This window comes from Cherax quadricarinatus, chromosome 23 (assembly GCF_038502225.1).
Source record: "Cherax quadricarinatus isolate ZL_2023a chromosome 23, ASM3850222v1, whole genome shotgun sequence".
In the NCBI taxonomy this organism is placed as follows: Eukaryota; Metazoa; Arthropoda; class Malacostraca; order Decapoda; family Parastacidae; genus Cherax; species Cherax quadricarinatus.
In genome coordinates, this window is record NC_091314.1 from 27,329,404 (window position 1) to 27,347,194 (window position 17,791).

Below are 17,791 nucleotides of genomic sequence, written 5' to 3' on the forward strand. Positions count from 1 at the left end.
AAGCTATATTTGGATCCTACCTCCACTACATCACTCTCCAGATTGTTAAACTTCCTGACATCTCTAACGCTGAAGATATACTTCTTAATGTCCATGTGAATCATTTGAGTTTTCAATTTCAAGTTATGTTCACTTGTTCTTGTGTCCCATCTCTGAAACATACTGTTCCTGTGTGTGTGTGTGTGTGTGTGTGTGTGTGTGTGTGTGTGTGTGTGTGTGTGTGTGTGTGTGTGTATGTGGTATCGGCTAGCGAAGTCCATGTGTTGGTCAGGCTTCGGATGTATACCTGGAGAGGTTAGTAATAATGAACACTGTGCACTGTAATCTCAGCACCTTACAGGTGCTGAGATTACAGAATGTATAGTAAAAAACTGGAGCCGAAGGGATACAGGAAAATTTGTGGTAGCACTGGTAGCCCAGTGTGTTAGTTTGTAGAGTTAGTTACAACACTTAAACCATTCAGAATATTATATGACGAACATGGTCAACGCTAGCAGAGCTCTGCTCCTCTAGTTACACATAGCTAATTACGCACGCACATACCCACACATCCACCCACCCACACACCCACCACACACACACACACACACACACACACACACACACACACACACACACACACACACACACACACACACACACACACACACACACACACACACACACTCGTTAACACAGTTGGACCAGAAGCTGTGGTCACCTCTTTGTTTTTCCCGATTTTTATCCCCTCGTACAGCGGTTGGGAAGGTAGGGAGGAAGGGAGGAGGGGAGGGAGAGAGAGGGAGGGAAGGAGGGCGGGAATATAGTGCCTCGCTTGTTCAGCTTTTACTTCTCTATTGGGTCCATTTCATAGGCGTTGTTGTTTACACAATTACCAGACGTGACATGTTGATGTCTCCTGATGTATACTCTCAACTGAGGCCGAAAATGGGTCACTGTGGCCAAAATTTTACGTTTCGTTGATTTTAGCTCAATTTTGAGGTTTCGTCCAATTTCGAAAGAGGTTTGTTGTGCAATGATGACACAATATCTATTACCTAGAGTTTGGTATGTTATATTTAAGGTCTGCTGACTGTACGTTGATCATTACGTAGTCCTTAAAGTCATACCTTTCACTGGTTGTTATATTATATTTTTTTTTCTAAAATTTTCATCTATAACTTAAGAATGCCTCGCCATGGTGAAGGGTCATGCATATGTTGTCGTGTTCAGGTGGCTTTGTATCTACTTTATAATGCCAGAAGTGATACTGGCTTCCGTGAGATAGCTTCAGGAAGCCTCGTTTGATCGGCTTCACACTTTAAACACTGGTGAATCCTATTTAGGAAACGATTGGAATTATTATTGAAGTGTGTAGGTGCTAATTTCCCAGTTTAATTTTTGAATTGGTTTGGTAGTTTTTGCGTAATATTGCTTGAGAATTTCTTTCGTAAATCAGTTAAATGATTAAAAGCTCATATAGTTGATTATGAGGATGATTTAGTATACACTGAAGATTGTGTAGCGATGTTGTTAGTTTACTAATACAGCGACCATGTAAGGAATTAAATGTTTCTTGCAGTAACTGGAGAATGTCTCTGGCGATCAGTCCCAGACTTTAAGCGCTGCTGTATTCTGCTTGAAGGAAAGTATTTTGAGCGCTGCTGTATTCTGCTTGAAGGAAAGTATTTTGAGCGCTGCTGTATTCTGCTTGAAGGAAGGTATTTTGAGCGCTGCTGTATTCTGCTTGAAGGAAAGTATTTTGAGCGCTGCTGTATTCTGCTTGAAGGAAGGTATTTTGAGCGCTGCTGTATTCTGCTTGAAGGAAAGTATTTTGAGCGCTGCTGTATTCTGCTTGAAGGAAGGTATTTTGAGCGTTGCTGTATTCTGCTTGAAGGAAGGTATTTTGAGCGCTGCTGTATTCTGCTTGAAGGAAGGTATTTTGAGCGTTGCTGTATTCTGCTTGAAGGAAGGTATTTTGAGCGCTGCTGTATTCTGCTTGAAGGAAAGTATTTTGAGCGCTGCTGTATTCTGCTTGATGGAAGGTATTTTGAGCGCTGCTGTATTCTGCTTGAAGGAAGGTATTTTGAGCGCTGCTGTATTCTGCTTGAAGGAAGGTATTTTGAGCGCTGCTGTATTCTGCTTGAAGGAAGGTATTTTGAGCGTTGCTGTATTCTGCTTGAAGGAAGGTATTTTGAGCGCTGCTGTATTCTGCTTGAAGGAAAGTATTATGAGCGCTGCTGTATTCTGCTTGAAGGAAAGTATTTTGAGCGCTGCTGTATTCTGCTTGAAGGAAAGTATTTTGAGCGCTGCTGTATTCTGCTTGAAGGAAGGTATTTTGAGCGCTGCTGTATTCTGCTTGAAGGAAAGTATTTTGAGCGCTGCTGTATTCTGCTTGAAGGAAGGTATTTTGAGCGCTGCTGTATTCTGCTTGAAGGAAGGTATTTTGAGCGCTGCTGTATTCTGCTTGAAGGAAAGTATTTTGAGCGTTGCTGTATTCTGCTTGAAGGAAGGTATTTTGAGCGCTGCTGTATTCTGCTTGAAGGAAGGTATTTTGAGCGCTGCTGTATTCTGCTTGAAGGAAAGTATTTTGAGCGCTGCTGTATTCTGCTTGAAGGAAAGTATTTTGAGCGCTGCTGTATTCTGCTTGAAGAAAAGTATTTTGAGCGCTGCTGTATTCTGCTTGAAGGAAGGTATTTTGAGCGCTGCTGTATTCTGCTTGAAGGAAAGTATTTTGAGCGCTGCTGTATTCTGCTTGAAGGAAAGTATTTTGAGCGCTGCTGTATTCTGCTTGAAGGAAAGTATTTTGAGCGCTGCTGTATTCTGCTTGAAGGAAAGTATTTTGAGCGCTGCTGTATTCTGCTTGAAGGAAAGTATTTTGAGCGCTGCTGTATTCTGCTTGAAGGAAAGTATTTTGAGCGCTGCTGTATTCTGCTTGAAGGAAAGTATTTTGAGCGCTGCTGTATTCTGCTTGAAGGAAAGTATTTTGAGCGCTGCTGTATTCTGCTTGAAGGAAAGTATTTTGAGCGCTGCTGTATTCTGCTTGAAGGAAAGTATTTTGAGCGCTGCTGTATTCTGCTTGAAGGAAAGTATTTTGAGCGCTGCTGTATTCTGCTTGAAGGAAAGTATTTTGAGCGCTGCTGTATTCTGCTTGAAGGAAAGTATTTTGAGCGCTGCTGTATTCTGCTTGAAGGAAAGTATTTTGAGCGCTGCTGTATTCTGCTTGAAGGAAAGTATTTTGAGCGCTGCTGTATTCTGCTTGAAGGAAGGTATTTTGAGCGCTGCTGTATTCTGCTTGAAGGAAAGTATTTTGAGCGCTGCTGTATTCTGCTTGAAGGAAGGTATTTTGAGCGTTGCTGTATTCTGCTTGAAGGAAGGTATTTTGAGCGCTGCTGTATTCTGCTTGAAGGAAAGTATTTTGAGCGCTGCTGTATTCTGCTTGAAGGAAGGTATTTTGAGCGCTGCTGTATTCTGCTTGAAGGAAGGTATTTTGAGCGCTGCTGTATTCTGCTTGAAGGAAGGTATTTTGAGCGCTGCTGTATTCTGCTTGAAGGAAGGTATTTTGAGCGTTGCTGTATTCTGCTTGAAGGAAGGTATTTTGAGCGCTGCTGTATTCTGCTTGAAGGAAAGTATTATGAGCGCTGCTGTATTCTGCTTGAAGGAAAGTATTTTGAGCGCTGCTGTATTCTGCTTGAAGGAAAGTATTTTGAGCGCTGCTGTATTCTGCTTGAAGGAAGGTATTTTGAGCGCTGCTGTATTCTGCTTGAAGGAAAGTATTTTGAGCGCTGCTGTATTCTGCTTGAAGGAAGGTATTTTGAGCGCTGCTGTATTCTGCTTGAAGGAAAGTATTTTGAGCGTTGCTGTATTCTGCTTGAAGGAAGGTATTTTGAGCGCTGCTGTATTCTGCTTGAAGGAAGGTATTTTGAGCGCTGCTGTATTCTGCTTGAAGGAAAGTATTTTGAGCGCTGCTGTATTCTGCTTGAAGGAAAGTATTTTGAGCGCTGCTGTATTCTGCTTGAAGGAAGGTATTTTGAGCGCTGCTGTATTCTGCTTGAAGGAAGGTATTTTGAGCGCTGCTGTATTCTGCTTGAAGGAAAGTATTTTGAGCGCTGCTGTATTCTGCTTGAAGGAAAGTATTTTGAGCGCTGCTGTATTCTGCTTGAAGGAAAGTATTTTGAGCGCTGCTGTATTCTGCTTGAAGGAAAGTATTTTGAGCGCTGCTGTATTCTGCTTGAAGGAAAGTATTTTGAGCGCTGCTGTATTCTGCTTGAAGGAAAGTATTTTGAGCGCTGCTGTATTCTGCTTGAAGGAAAGTATTTTGAGCGCTGCTGTATTCTGCTTGAAGGAAAGTATTTTGAGCGCTGCTGTATTCTGCTTGAAGGAAAGTATTTTGAGCGCTGCTGTATTCTGCTTGAAGGAAGGTATTTTGAGCGCTGCTGTATTCTGCTTGAAGGAAGGTATTTTGAGCGCTGCTGTATTCTGCTTGAAGGAAGGTATTTTGAGCGCTGCTGTATTCTGCTTGAAGGAAAGTATTTTGAGCGCTGCTGTATTGTGCTTGAAGGAAGGTATTTTGAGCGCTGCTGTATTCTGCTTGAAGGAAAATATTTTGAGCGCTGCTGTATTCTGCTTGAAGGAAGGTATTTTGAGCGCTGCTGTATTCTGCTTGAAGGAAGGTATTTTGAGCGCTGCTGTATTCTGCTTGAAGGAAAATATTTTGAGCGCTGCTGTATTCTGCTTGAAGGAAAGTATTTTGAGCGCTGCTGTATTCTGCTTGAAGGAAAGTATTTTGAGCGTTGCTGTATTCTGCTTGAAGGAAGGTATTTTGAGCGCTGCTGTATTCTGCTTGAAGGAAAGTATTTTGAGCGCTGCTGTATTCTGCTTGAAGGAAAGTATTTTGAGCGCTGCTGTATTCTGCTTGAAGGAAAGTATTTTGAGCGCTGCTGTATTCTGCTTGAAGGAAGGTATTTTGAGCGCTGCTGTATTCTGCTTGAAGGAAAGTATTTTGAGCGTTGCTGTATTCTGCTTGAAGGAAGGTATTTTGAGCGCTGCTGTATTCTGCTTGAAGGAAAGTATTTTGAGCGCTGCTGTATTCTGCTTGAAGGAAGGTATTTTGAGCGCTGCTGTATTCTGCTTGAAGGAAGGTATTTTGAGCGCTGCTGTATTCTGCTTGAAGGAAAGTATTTTGAGCGCTGCTGTATTCTGCTTGAAGGAAAGTATTTTGAGCGCTGCTGTATTCTGCTTGAAGGAAAGTATTTTGAGCGCTGCTGTATTCTGCTTGAAGGAAAGTATTTTGAGCGTTGCTGTATTCTGCTTGAAGGAAGGTATTTTGAGCGCTGCTGTATTCTGCTTGAAGGAAAGTATTTTGAGCGTTGCTGTATTCTGCTTGAAGGAAAGTATTTTGAGCGTTGCTGTATTCTGCTTGAAGGAAGGTATTTTGAGCGTTGCTGTATTCTGCTTGAAGGAAAGTATTTTGAGCGCTGCTGTATTCTGCTTGAAGGAAGGTATTTTGAGCGCTGCTGTATTCTGCTTGAAGGAAGGTATTTTGAGCGCTGCTGTATTCTGCTTGAAGGAAAGTATTTTGAGCGCTGCTGTATTCTGCTTGAAGGAAAGTATTTTGAGCGTTGCTGTATTCTGCTTGAAGGAAAGTATTTTGAGCGTTGCTGTATTCTGCTTGAAGGAAGGTATTTTGAGCGCTGCTGTATTCTGCTTGAAGGAAGGTATTTTGAGCGCTGCTGTATTCTGCTTGAAGGAAGGTATTTTGAGCGCTGCTGTATTCTGCTTGAAGGAAAGTATTTTGAGCGCTGCTGTATTCTGCTTGAAGGAAGGTATTTTGAGCGCTGCTGTATTCTGCTTGAAGGAAGGTATTTTGAGCGCTGCTGTATTCTGCTTGAAGGAAAGTATTTTGAGCGTTGCTGTATTCTGCTTGAAGGAAGGTATTTTGAGCGCTGCTGTATTCTGCTTGAAGGAAAGTATTTTGAGCGCTGCTGTATTCTGCTTGAAGGAAAGTATTTTGAGCGCTGCTGTATTCTGCTTGAAGGAAAGTATTTTGAGCGCTGCTGTATTCTGCTTGAAGGAAGGTATTTTGAGCGCTGCTGTATTCTGCTTGAAGGAAGGTATTTTGAGCGCTGCTGTATTCTGCTTGAAGGAAGGTATTTTGAGCGCTGCTGTATTCTGCTTGAAGGAAGGTATTTTGAGCGCTGCTGTATTCTGCTTGAAGGAAGGTATTTTGAGCGCTGCTGTATTCTGCTTGAAGGAAGGTATTTTGAGCGCTGCTGTATTCTGCTTGAAGGAAAGTATTTTGAGCGCTGCTGTATTCTGCTTGAAGGAAGGTATTTTGAGCGCTGCTGTATTCTGCTTGAAGGAAAGTATTTTGAGCGCTGCTGTATTCTGCTTGAAGGAAGGTATTTTGAGCGCTGCTGTATTCTGCTTGAAGGAAGGTATTTTGAGCGCTGCTGTATTCTGCTTGAAGGAAAGTATTTTGAGCGCTGCTGTATTCTGCTTGAAGGAAGGTATTTTGAGCGCTGCTGTATTCTGCTCGAAAGAAAGTATTTTGAGCGCTGCTGTATTCTGCTTGAAGGAAAGTATTTTGAGCGCTGCTGTATTCTGCTTGAAGGAAGGTATTTTGAGCGCTGCTGTATTCTGCTTGAAGGAAGGTATTTTGAGCGCTGCTGTATTCTGCTTGAAGGAAAGTATTTTGAGCGCTGCTGTATTCTGCTTGAAGGAAGGTATTTTGAGCGCTGCTGTATTCTGCTTGAAGGAAGGTATTTTGAGCGTTGCTGTATTCTGCTTGAAGTAAGGTATTTTGAGCGTTGCTGTATTCTGCTTGAAGGAAGGTATTTTGAGCGTTGCTGTATTCTGCTTGAAGGAAGGTATTTTGAGCGTTGCTGTATTCTGCTTGAAGGAAGGTATTTTGAGCGCTGCTGTATTCTGCTTGAAGGAAAGTATTTTGAGCGCTGCTGTATTCTGCTTGAAGGAAAGTATTTTGAGCGTTGCTGTATTCTGCTTGAAGGAAAGTATTTTGAGCGCTGCTGTATTCTGCTTGAAGGAAGGTATTTTGAGCGTTGCTGTATTCTGCTTGAAGGAAAGTATTTTGAGCGTTGCTGTATTCTGCTTGAAGGAAGGTATTTTGAGCGCTGCTGTATTCTGCTTGAAGGAAGGTATTTTGAGCGTTGCTGTATTCTGCTTGAAGGAAGGTATTTTGAGCGCTGCTGTATTCTGCTTGAAGTAAGGTATTTTGAGCGTTGCTGTATTCTGCTTGAAGTAAGGTATTTTGAGCGTTGCTGTATTCTGCTTGAAGGTAGGTATTTTGAGCGCTGCTGTATTCTGCTTGAAGTAAGGTATTTTGAGCGTTGCTGTATTCTGCTTGAAGTAAGGTATTTTGAGCGTTGCTGTATTCTGCTTGAAGTAAGGTATTTTGAGCGTTGCTGTATTCTGCTTGAAGTAAGGTATTTTGAGCGCTGCTGTATTCTGCTTAAAGTAAGGTTCGCACAGTTATTGAACTAGTTAAGTCCCAATTTCCAAGTTTTGTTAAACAAAATGTGATATTGATTTATATATAAAAACTGGGGAATTCGTCCTCTTCAAACTTTACACGTGGAGTGACTGAACTACTGGAAGGTTTGTTATTAGTTTAACACTGTGTTGGCTCCAGTTTGCTATCTTTAATACTCCATAAAAAATTTATATATTGATATGTTTTAGTTTTTAAATGACATGGATCCAAACCAGTGCCTTGAAAAGATCAACTTCCTGGCAGCTGAAGCATGTTCTAGGCATATTCTCCTAAGAAAGAAGAAGAGCAGGAGTAAACTGGAGAGAGAAAGACGCTCCCTCTACAGAAGACGACGAAGAGTCACTGAGCTCCTCATGAGTGCTAGAATATCTGATACGCGAAAGGAGGCGCTGACCAGGGAAGTGGAAACTATCGAACTTAAGTTAAATGACTCTTACAGGAACCAGGAGAGGCAGGAGGAGCTTAAAGCTATTAGTGAAATTGAAAGAAATTCAAAATATTTCTTTTCATATGCCAAAAACAAGGCAAATACCACATCTAGTATCGGGCCCTTACTCAGACAGGATGGGACTTACACAGATGACAACAAGGAAATGAGTGAAATATTGAAATCCCAGTACGACTCTGTGTTTAGTGAACCACTAATCGGTCTGAGGATCGACGACCCAAATGATTTCTTCATGAATGAGCATCAAAACTCCATAAATGTATGCCAGATTTCCGACATTACCCTAACTCCGATAGATTTCGAAAAAGCCATTGACAACATGCCCAAGCACTCAGCCCCGGGCCCAGACTCGTGGAACTCTGTTTTCATTAAGAAACCCCTCTCGCGTGCCCTAAGTACACTATGGAGGAGGAGCTTGGACATGGGTGAAATTCCACAGTCACTTAAAACAACGGATATAGCCCCGTTCCATAAAGGTGGCAGCAAAGCATTAGCTAAGAACTATAGACCAATAGCTCTGACATCATAAAAATCTTTGAAAGAGTGCTAAGAAGCAGGATTGCAAATCACCTGGATTCCCAAAATCTGCACAATCCAGGGCAACATGGGTTCAGGGCAGGTCGCTCCTGCCTCTCACTACTACTGGATCACTATGATATGGCCTTGGATGCACTGGAAGAAAATCAGAATGCAGATGTAATATACACAGACTTTGCAAAAGCATTTGACAAATGCGATCATGGCGTAATAGCCCATAAAATACGTGATAAAGGAATAACTGGGAAAGTGGGGAGATGGATCTTCAACTTCCTAACAAATCGAACACAAAGAGTAGTGATCAACAGAGTTAAATCGGAGGCTGCCATAGTGAAGAGCTCTGTTCCACAAGGCACAGTACTCGCCCCATCTTATTCCTCATCCTCATATCAGACATAGACAGAGATATACATCACAGCACCGTATCATCCTTTGCGGATGATACTAGGATCTGCATGAGGCTGTCATCTGCTGAGGACGTGGTTAACCTCCAAGAAGATATAAACAAAGTTTTCCAGTGGGCAACGGTAAACAATATGATGTTCAATGAGGACAAATTCCAACTACTCCGTTATGGAAAACTGGAGGAGATAATAACTAGAACAGAGTATACTACAGACTCTGGCCATACAATAGAGCGGAAAAATAATGTAAGGGACCTGGGAGTAGTAATGTCTGAGGATCTCACTTTCAAGGATCACAACAGTGCCACGATCGCACGTGCAAAGAAAATGATAGGATGGATAATGAGAACGTTCCAAACGAGAGATGCCAAGCCAATGATGATCCTTTTCAAATCACTTGTTTTCTCTAGGCTGGAATACTGCTGTACATTAACATCTCCATTCAAAGCAGGTGAAATCGCAGAACTAGAGAGTGTACAGAGACCCTTTACTGCACGTATAAGTTCTGTCAAGCACCTTAACTACTGGGAACGCTTGGAAGCACTTGACTTGTACTCGTTGGAACGCAGGAGGGAGAGATATATCATAATCTACACTTGGAAAATCTTGGAAGGAATGGTCCCAAATCTGCACACAGAAATCACTCCCAACGAAAGTAAAAGACTGGGCAGGCGATGCAAAATGCCCCCAGTTAAAAGCAGGGGCGCCATTCGTACACTAAGGGAAAACACCATAAGTGTCCGCGGCCCAAGACTGTTCAGCACCCTCCCATTAAGCATTAGGGGAATTGCCAATAAACTCCTGGTTGCCTTCAAGAGAGAGAGCTGGACAGATACCTCAAGTCAGTACCGGATCAGCCGGGCTGTGGCTCGTACATTGGGCTGCGTGCGGCCAGTAGTAACAGCCTAGTTGATCAGGCCTTGATCCATCGGGAGGCCTGGTCATGGACCGGGACGCGGGGGCGTTGATCCCCGGAATAACCTCCAGGTAACCTCCAGGTAATCCGGGGTCTGGGCCTGGGTGTTAGTGGACTGGTGTGGTCACATCCTGGGTGTTAGTGGACTGGTGTGGGTCACATCCTGGGTGTTAGTGGACTGGTGTGGGTCACATCCTGGGTGTTAGTGGACTGGTGTGGGTCACATCCTGGGTGTTAGTGGACTGGTGTGGGTCATATCCTGGGTGTTAGTGGACTGGTGTGGGTCACATCCTGGGTGTTAGTGGACTGGTGTGGGTCACATCCTGGGTGTTAGTGGACTGGTGTGGGTCACATCCTGGGTGTTAGTGGACTGGTGTGGGTCACATCCTGGGTGTTAGTGGACTGGTGTGGGTCACATCCTGGGTGTTAGTGGACTGGTGTGGGTCACATCCTGGGTGTTAGTGGACTGGTGTGGGTCACATCCTGGGTGTTAGTGGACTGGTGTGGGTCACATCCTGGGTGTTAGTGGACTGGTGTGGGTCACATCCTGGGTGTTAGTGGACTGGTGTGGGTCACATCCTGGGTGTTAGTGGACTGGTGTGGGTCACATCCTGGGTGTTAGTGGACTGGTGTGGGTCACATCCTGGGTGTTAGTGGACTGGTGTGGGTCACATCCTGGGTGTTAGTGGACTGGTGTGGGTCACATCCTGGGTGTTAGTGGACTGGTGTGGGTCACATCCTGGGTGTTAGTGGACTGGTGTGGGTCACATCCTGGGTGTTAGTGGACTGGTGTGGGTCACATCCTGGGTGTTAGTGGACTGGTGTGGGTCACATCCTGGGTGTTAGTGGACTGGTGTGGGTCACATCCTGGGTGTTAGTGGACTGGTGTGGGTCACATCCTGGGTGTTAGTGGACTGGTGTGGGTCACATCCTGGGTGTTAGTGGACTGGTGTGGGTCACATCCTGGGTGTTAGTGGACTGGTGTGGGTCACATCCTGGGTGTTAGTGGACTGGTGTGGGTCACATCCTGGGTGTTAGTGGACTGGTGTGGGTCACATCCTGGGTGTTAGTGGACTGGTGTGGGTCACATCCTGGGTGTTAGTGGACTGGTGTGGGTCACATCCTGGGTGTTAGTGGACTGGTGTGGGTCACATCCTGGGTGTTAGTGGACTGGTGTGGGTCACATCCTGGGTGTTAGTGGACTGGTGTGGGTCACATCCTGGGTGTTAGTGGACTGGTGTGGGTCACATCCTGGGTGTTAGTGGACTGGTGTGGGTCACATCCTGGGTGTTAGTGGACTGGTGTGGGTCACATCCTGGGTGTTAGTGGACTGGTGTGGGTCACATCCTGGGTGTTAGTGGACTGGTGTGGGTCACATCCTGGGTGTTAGTGGACTGGTGTGGGTCACATCCTGGGTGTTAGTGGACTGGTGTGGGTCACATCCTGGGTGTTAGTGGACTGGTGTGGGTCACATCCTGGGTGTTAGTGGACTGGTGTGGGTCACATCCTGGGTGTTAGTGGACTGGTGTGGGTCACATCCTGGGTGTTAGTGGACTGGTGTGGGTCACATCCTGGGTGTTAGTGGACTGGTGTGGGTCACATCCTGGGTGTTAGTGGACTGGTGTGGGTCACATCCTGGGTGTTAGTGGACTGGTGTGGGTCACATCCTGGGTGTTAGTGGACTGGTGTGGGTCACATCCTGGGTGTTAGTGGACTGGTGTGGGTCACATCCTGGGTGTTAGTGGACTGGTGTGGGTCACATCCTGGGTGTTAGTGGACTGGTGTGGGTCACATCCTGGGTGTTAGTGGACTGGTGTGGGTCACATCCTGGGTGTTAGTGGACTGGTGTGGGTCACATCCTGGGTGTTAGTGGACTGGTGTGGGTCACATCCTGGGTGTTAGTGGACTGGTGTGGGTCACATCCTGGGTGTTAGTGGACTGGTGTGGGTCACATCCTGGGTGTTAGTGGACTGGTGTGGGTCACATCCTGGGTGTTAGTGGACTGGTGTGGGTCACATCCTGGGTGTTAGTGGACTGGTGTGGGTCACATCCTGGGTGTTAGTGGACTGGTGTGGGTCACATCCTGGGTGTTAGTGGACTGGTGTGGGTCACATCCTGGGTGTTAGTGGACTGGTGTGGGTCACATCCTGGGTGTTAGTGGACTGGTGTGGGTCACATCCTGGGTGTTAGTGGACTGGTGTGGGTCACATCCTGGGTGTTAGTGGACTGGTGTGGGTCACATCCTGGGTGTTAGTGGACTGGTGTGGGTCACATCCTGGGTGTTAGTGGACTGGTGTGGGTCACATCCTGGGTGTTAGTGGACTGGTGTGGGTCACATCCTGGGTGTTAGTGGACTGGTGTGGGTCATATCCTGGGTGTTAGTGGACTGGTGTGGGTCACATCCTGGGTGTTAGTGGACTGGTGTGGGTCACATCCTGGGTGTTAGTGGACTGGTGTGGGTCACATCCTGGGTGTTAGTGGACTGGTGTGGGTCACATCCTGGGTGTTAGTGGACTGGTGTGGGTCACATCCTGGGTGTTAGTGGACTGGTGTGGGTCACATCCTGGGTGTTAGTGGACTGGTGTGGGTCACATCCTGGGTGTTAGTGGACTGGTGTGGGTCACATCCTGGGTGTTAGTGGACTGGTGTGGGTCACATCCTGGGTGTTAGTGGACTGGTGTGGGTCACATCCTGGGTGTTAGTGGACTGGTGTGGGTCACATCCTGGGTGTTAGTGGACTGGTGTGGGTCACATCCTGGGTGTTAGTGGACTGGTGTGGGTCACATCCTGGGTGTTAGTGGACTGGTGTGGGTCACATCCTGGGTGTTAGTGGACTGGTGTGGGTCACATCCTGGGTGTTAGTGGACTGGTGTGGGTGGACTGTGTTAGTGACTGGTGTGGGTCACATCCTGGGTGTTAGTGGACTGGTGTGGGTCACATCCTGGGTGTTAGTGGACTGGTGTGGGTCACATCCTGGGTGTTAGTGGACTGGTGTGGGTCACATCCTGGGTGTTAGTGGACTGGTGTGGGTCACATCCTGGGTGTTAGTGGACTGGTGTGGGTCACATCCTGGGTGTTAGTGGACTGGTGTGGGTCACATCCTGGGTGTTAGTGGACTGGTGTGGGTCACATCCTGGGTGTTAGTGGACTGGTGTGGGTCACATCCTGGGTGTTAGTGGACTGGTGTGGGTCACATCCTGGGTGTTAGTGGACTGGTGTGGGTCACATCCTGGGTGTTAGTGGACTGGTGTGGGTCACATCCTGGGTGTTAGTGGACTGGTGTGGGTCACATCCTGGGTGTTAGTGGACTGGTGTGGGTCACATCCTGGGTGTTAGTGGACTGGTGTGGGTCACATCCTGGGTGTTAGTGGACTGGTGTGGGTCACATCCTGGGTGTTAGTGGACTGGTGTGGGTCACATCCTGGGTGTTAGTGGACTGGTGTGGGTCACATCCTGGGTGTTAGTGGACTGGTGTGGGTCACATCCTGGGTGTTAGTGGACTGGTGTGGGTCACATCCTGGGTGTTAGTGGACTGGTGTGGGTCACATCCTGGGTGTTAGTGGACTGGTGTGGGTCACATCCTGGGTGTTAGTGGACTGGTGTGGGTCACATCCTGGGTGTTAGTGGACTGGTGTGGGTCACATCCTGGGTGTTAGTGGACTGGTGTGGGTCACATCCTGGGTGTTAGTGGACTGGTGTGGGTCACATCCTGGGTGTTAGTGGACTGGTGTGGGTCACATCCTGGGTGTTAGTGGACTGGTGTGGGTCACATCCTGGGTGTTAGTGGACTGGTGTGGGTCACATCCTGGGTGTTAGTGGACTGGTGTGGGTCACATCCTGGGTGTTAGTGGACTGGTGTGGGTCACATCCTGGGTGTTAGTGGACTGGTGTGGGTCACATCCTGGGTGTTAGTGGACTGGTGTGGGTCACATCCTGGGTGTTAGTGGACTGGTGTGGGTCACATCCTGGGTGTTAGTGGACTGGTGTGGGTCACATCCTGGGTGTTAGTGGACTGGTGTGGGTCACATCCTGGGTGTTAGTGGACTGGTGTGGGTCACATCCTGGGTGTTAGTGGACTGGTGTGGGTCACATCCTGGGTGTTAGTGGACTGGTGTGGGTCACATCCTGGGTGTTAGTGGACTGGTGTGGGTCACATCCTGGGTGTTAGTGGACTGGTGTGGGTCACATCCTGGGTGTTAGTGGACTGGTGTGGGTCACATCCTGGGTGTTAGTGGACTGGTGTGGGTCACATCCTGCGTCTTCGTGGACTTTTGTGGGTCACATCCTGGGTGTTAGTGGACTGGTGTGGGTCGCATCCTGGATGCTAGTGGACTGGTGTGGGTCACATTCTGGGTGTTAGTGGACTGGTGTGGGTCACATATCGGGTGTTAGTGGACTGGTGTGGGTCACATCCTGGGTGTTAGTAGACTGGTGTGGGTCATATCCTGGGTGTTAGTGAATTGGTGTGGGTCACATCCTGGGTGTTAGTGGACTGGTGTGGGTCACATCCTGGGTGTTAGTGGACTGGTGTGGGTCACATCCTGGGTGTTAGTGGACTGGTGTGGGTCACATCCTGGGTGTTAGTGGACTGGTGTGGGTCACATCCTGGGTGTTAGTGGACTGGTGTGGGTCACATCCTGGGTGTTAGTGGACTGGTGTGGGTCACATCCTGGGTGTTAGTGGACTGGTGTGGGTCACATCCTGGGTGTTAGTGGACTGGTGTGGGTCACATCCTGGGTGTTAGTGGACTGGTGTGGGTCACATCCTGGGTGTTAGTGGACTGGTGTGGGTCACATCCTGGGTGTTAGTGGACTGGTGTGGGTCACATCCTGGGTGTTAGTGGACTGGTGTGGGTCACATCCTGGGTGTTAGTGGACTGGTGTGGGTCACATCCTGGGTGTTAGTGGACTGGTGTGGGTCACATCCTGGGTGTTAGTGGACTGGTGTGGGTCACATCCTGGGTGTTAGTGGACTGGTGTGGGTCACATCCTGGGTGTTAGTGGACTGGTGTGGGTCACATCCTGGGTGTTAGTGGACTGGTGTGGGTCACATCCTGGGTGTTAGTGGACTGGTGTGGGTCACATCCTGGGTGTTAGTGGACTGGTGTGGGTCACATCCTGGGTGTTAGTGGACTGGTGTGGGTCACATCCTGGGTGTTAGTGGACTGGTGTGGGTCACATCCTGGGTGTTAGTGGACTGGTGTGGGTCACATCCTGGGTGTTAGTGGACTGGTGTGGGTCACATCCTGGGTGTTAGTGGACTGGTGTGGGTCACATCCTGGGTGTTAGTGGACTGGTGTGGGTCACATCCTGGGTGTTAGTGGACTGGTGTGGGTCACATCCTGGGTGTTAGTGGACTGGTGTGGGTCACATCCTGGGTGTTAGTGGACTGGTGTGGGTCACATCCTGGGTGTTAGTGGACTGGTGTGGGTCACATCCTGGGTGTTAGTGGACTGGTGTGGGTCACATCCTGGGTGTTAGTGGACTGGTGTGGGTCACATCCTGGGTGTTAGTGGACTGGTGTGGGTCACATCCTGGGTGTTAGTGGACTGGTGTGGGTCACATCCTGGGTGTTAGTGGACTGGTGTGGGTCACATCCTGGGTGTTAGTGGACTGGTGTGGGTCACATCCTGGGTGTTAGTGGACTGGTGTGGGTCACATCCTGGGTGTTAGTGGACTGGTGTGGGTCACATCCTGGGTGTTAGTGGACTGGTGTGGGTCACATCCTGGGTGTTAGTGGACTGGTGTGGGTCACATCCTGGGTGTTAGTGGACTGGTGTGGGTCACATCCTGGGTGTTAGTGGACTGGTGTGGGTCACATCCTGGGTGTTAGTGGACTGGTGTGGGTCACATCCTGGGTGTTAGTGGACTGGTGTGGGTCACATCCTGGGTGTTAGTGGACTGGTGTGGGTCACATCCTGGGTGTTAGTGGACTGGTGTGGGTTGGTTGTGTTGCTGGTAGTGTGGGCGTGTTGCTGGTAGTGTGGGTGTGTTGTAGGTAGTGTGGGCGTGTTGCTGGTAGTGTGGGTGTGTTGCTGGAAGTGTCAGCGTGTTGCTGGTAGTGTGGGCGTGTTGTAGGTAGTGTGGGCTTGTTGTAGGTAGTGTGGGCGTGTTGCTGGTAGTGTGGGTGTGTTGCTTGTAGTGTGGGCGTGTTGTAGGTAGTGTGGGCGTGTTGTAGGTAGTGTGGGCGTGATGCTGGTAGTGTGGGTGTGTTGCTGGTAGCGTGGGTGTGTTGCTGGTAGTGTGAGCGTGTTGCTGGTAGTATCGGCGTGTTGCTGGTAGTGTGGGTGTGTTGCTGGTAGTGTGGGTGTGTTGCTGGTAGTGTGGGTGTGTTGCTGGTAGTGTGGGTGTGTTGCTGTTAGTGTGGGTGTGTTCCTGTTAGTGTCGGCGTGTTGCTGGTAGTGTGGGTGTATTGCTGGTAGTGTGGACGTGTTGCTGGTAGTGTGGGCGTGATGTAGGTAGTGTGGGCGTGTTGCTGGTAGTGTGGGCGTGTTGTAGGTAGTGTGGGCGTGTTGCTGGTAGTGTGGGTGTGTTGCTGGTAGTGTAGGCGTGTTGTAGGTAGTGTGACCGTGTTGCTGGTAGTTTGGGCGTGTTCTGGTAATGTGGGCGTGTTCCAGGTAGTGTGGGGGGGTTGCTGGTAGTGTGGGTGTGTTGCTGGTAGTGTCGGCGTGTTGTAGGTAGTGTAGGCGTGTTGTAGGTAGTGTGAGTGTGTTGCTGGTAGTGTGAGCGTGTTGCTAGTAGTGTGGGCGTGTTGTAGGTAGAGTGGGGGTGTTGTAGGTAGTGTGGGCGTTTTGCTGGTAGTGTGGGTGTGTTACTGGTAGTGTGGGCGTGTTGTAGTTAGTGTGGGCGTGTTGTTGATAGTGTGGGTGTGTTGCTGGTAGTTTGGGTGTGTTGCTGAAATTGTGGGTGTGTTGCTGGTAGTGTGGGTGTGTTGCTGGTAGTGTGGGTGTGTTGCTGGTAGTCTGGACGTGTTGCTGGTAGTGTGGGCGTGTTGCTGGTAGTGTGGGCGTGTTGTTGGTAGTGTGGGTGTGTTGCTAGTAGTGTGGGTGTGTTGCTGGTAGTGTGCGTGTGTTGCTGGTAGTGTGGGTGTGTTGCTGGTAGTGTTGGTGTGTTGCTGGTAGTGTGGGTGTGTTGCTGGTAGTGTGGGTGTGTTGCTGGTAGTGTGGGTGTGTTGCTGGTAGTGTGGGCGTGTTGCTGGTAGTGTGGGCGTGTTGCTGGTAGTATTGGCGTGTTGCTGGTAGTGTGGGTGTGTTGCTGGTAGTGTGGGTGTGTTGCTGGTAGTGTGGGCGTGTTGCTGGTAGTGTGGGTGTGTTGTAGGTAGTGTGGGCGTGTTGCTGGTAGTGTGGGTGTGTTGCTGGAAGTGTGAGCGTGTTGCTGGTAGTGTGGGCGTGTTGTAGGTAGTGTGGGCGTGTTGTAGGTAGTGTGGGCGTGATGCTGGTAGTGTGGGTGTGTTGCTGGTAGTGTGGGCGTGTTGTAGGTAGTGTGGGCGTGTTGTAGGTAGTGTGGGCGTGATGCTGGTAGTGTGGGTGTGTTGCTGGTAGTGTGGGTGTGTTGCTGGTAGTGTGAGCGTGTTGCTGGTAGTATCGGTGTGTTGCTGGTAGTGTGGGTGTGTTGCTGGTAGTATGGGTGTGTTGCTGGTAGTGTGGGTGTGTTGCTGGTAGTGTGGGTGTGTTGCTGGTAGTGTGGGTGTGTTGCTGTTAGTGTCGGCGTGTTGCTGGTAGTGTGGGTGTATTGCTGGTAATGTGGGCGTGTTGCTGGTAGTGTGGGCGTGATGTAGGTAGTGTGGGCGTGTTGCTGGTAGTGTGGGCGTGTTGCAGGTAGTGTGGGCGTGTTGCTGGTAGTGTGGACGTGTCGTAGGTAGTGTGGGCGTGTTGCTGGTAGTGTGGGTGTGTTGCTGGTAGTGTAAGCGTGTTGTAGGTAGTGTGGGCGTGTTGCTGGTAGTGTGGGCGTGTTGCTGGTAATGTGGGCGTGTTGTAGGTAGTGTGGGGGTGTTGC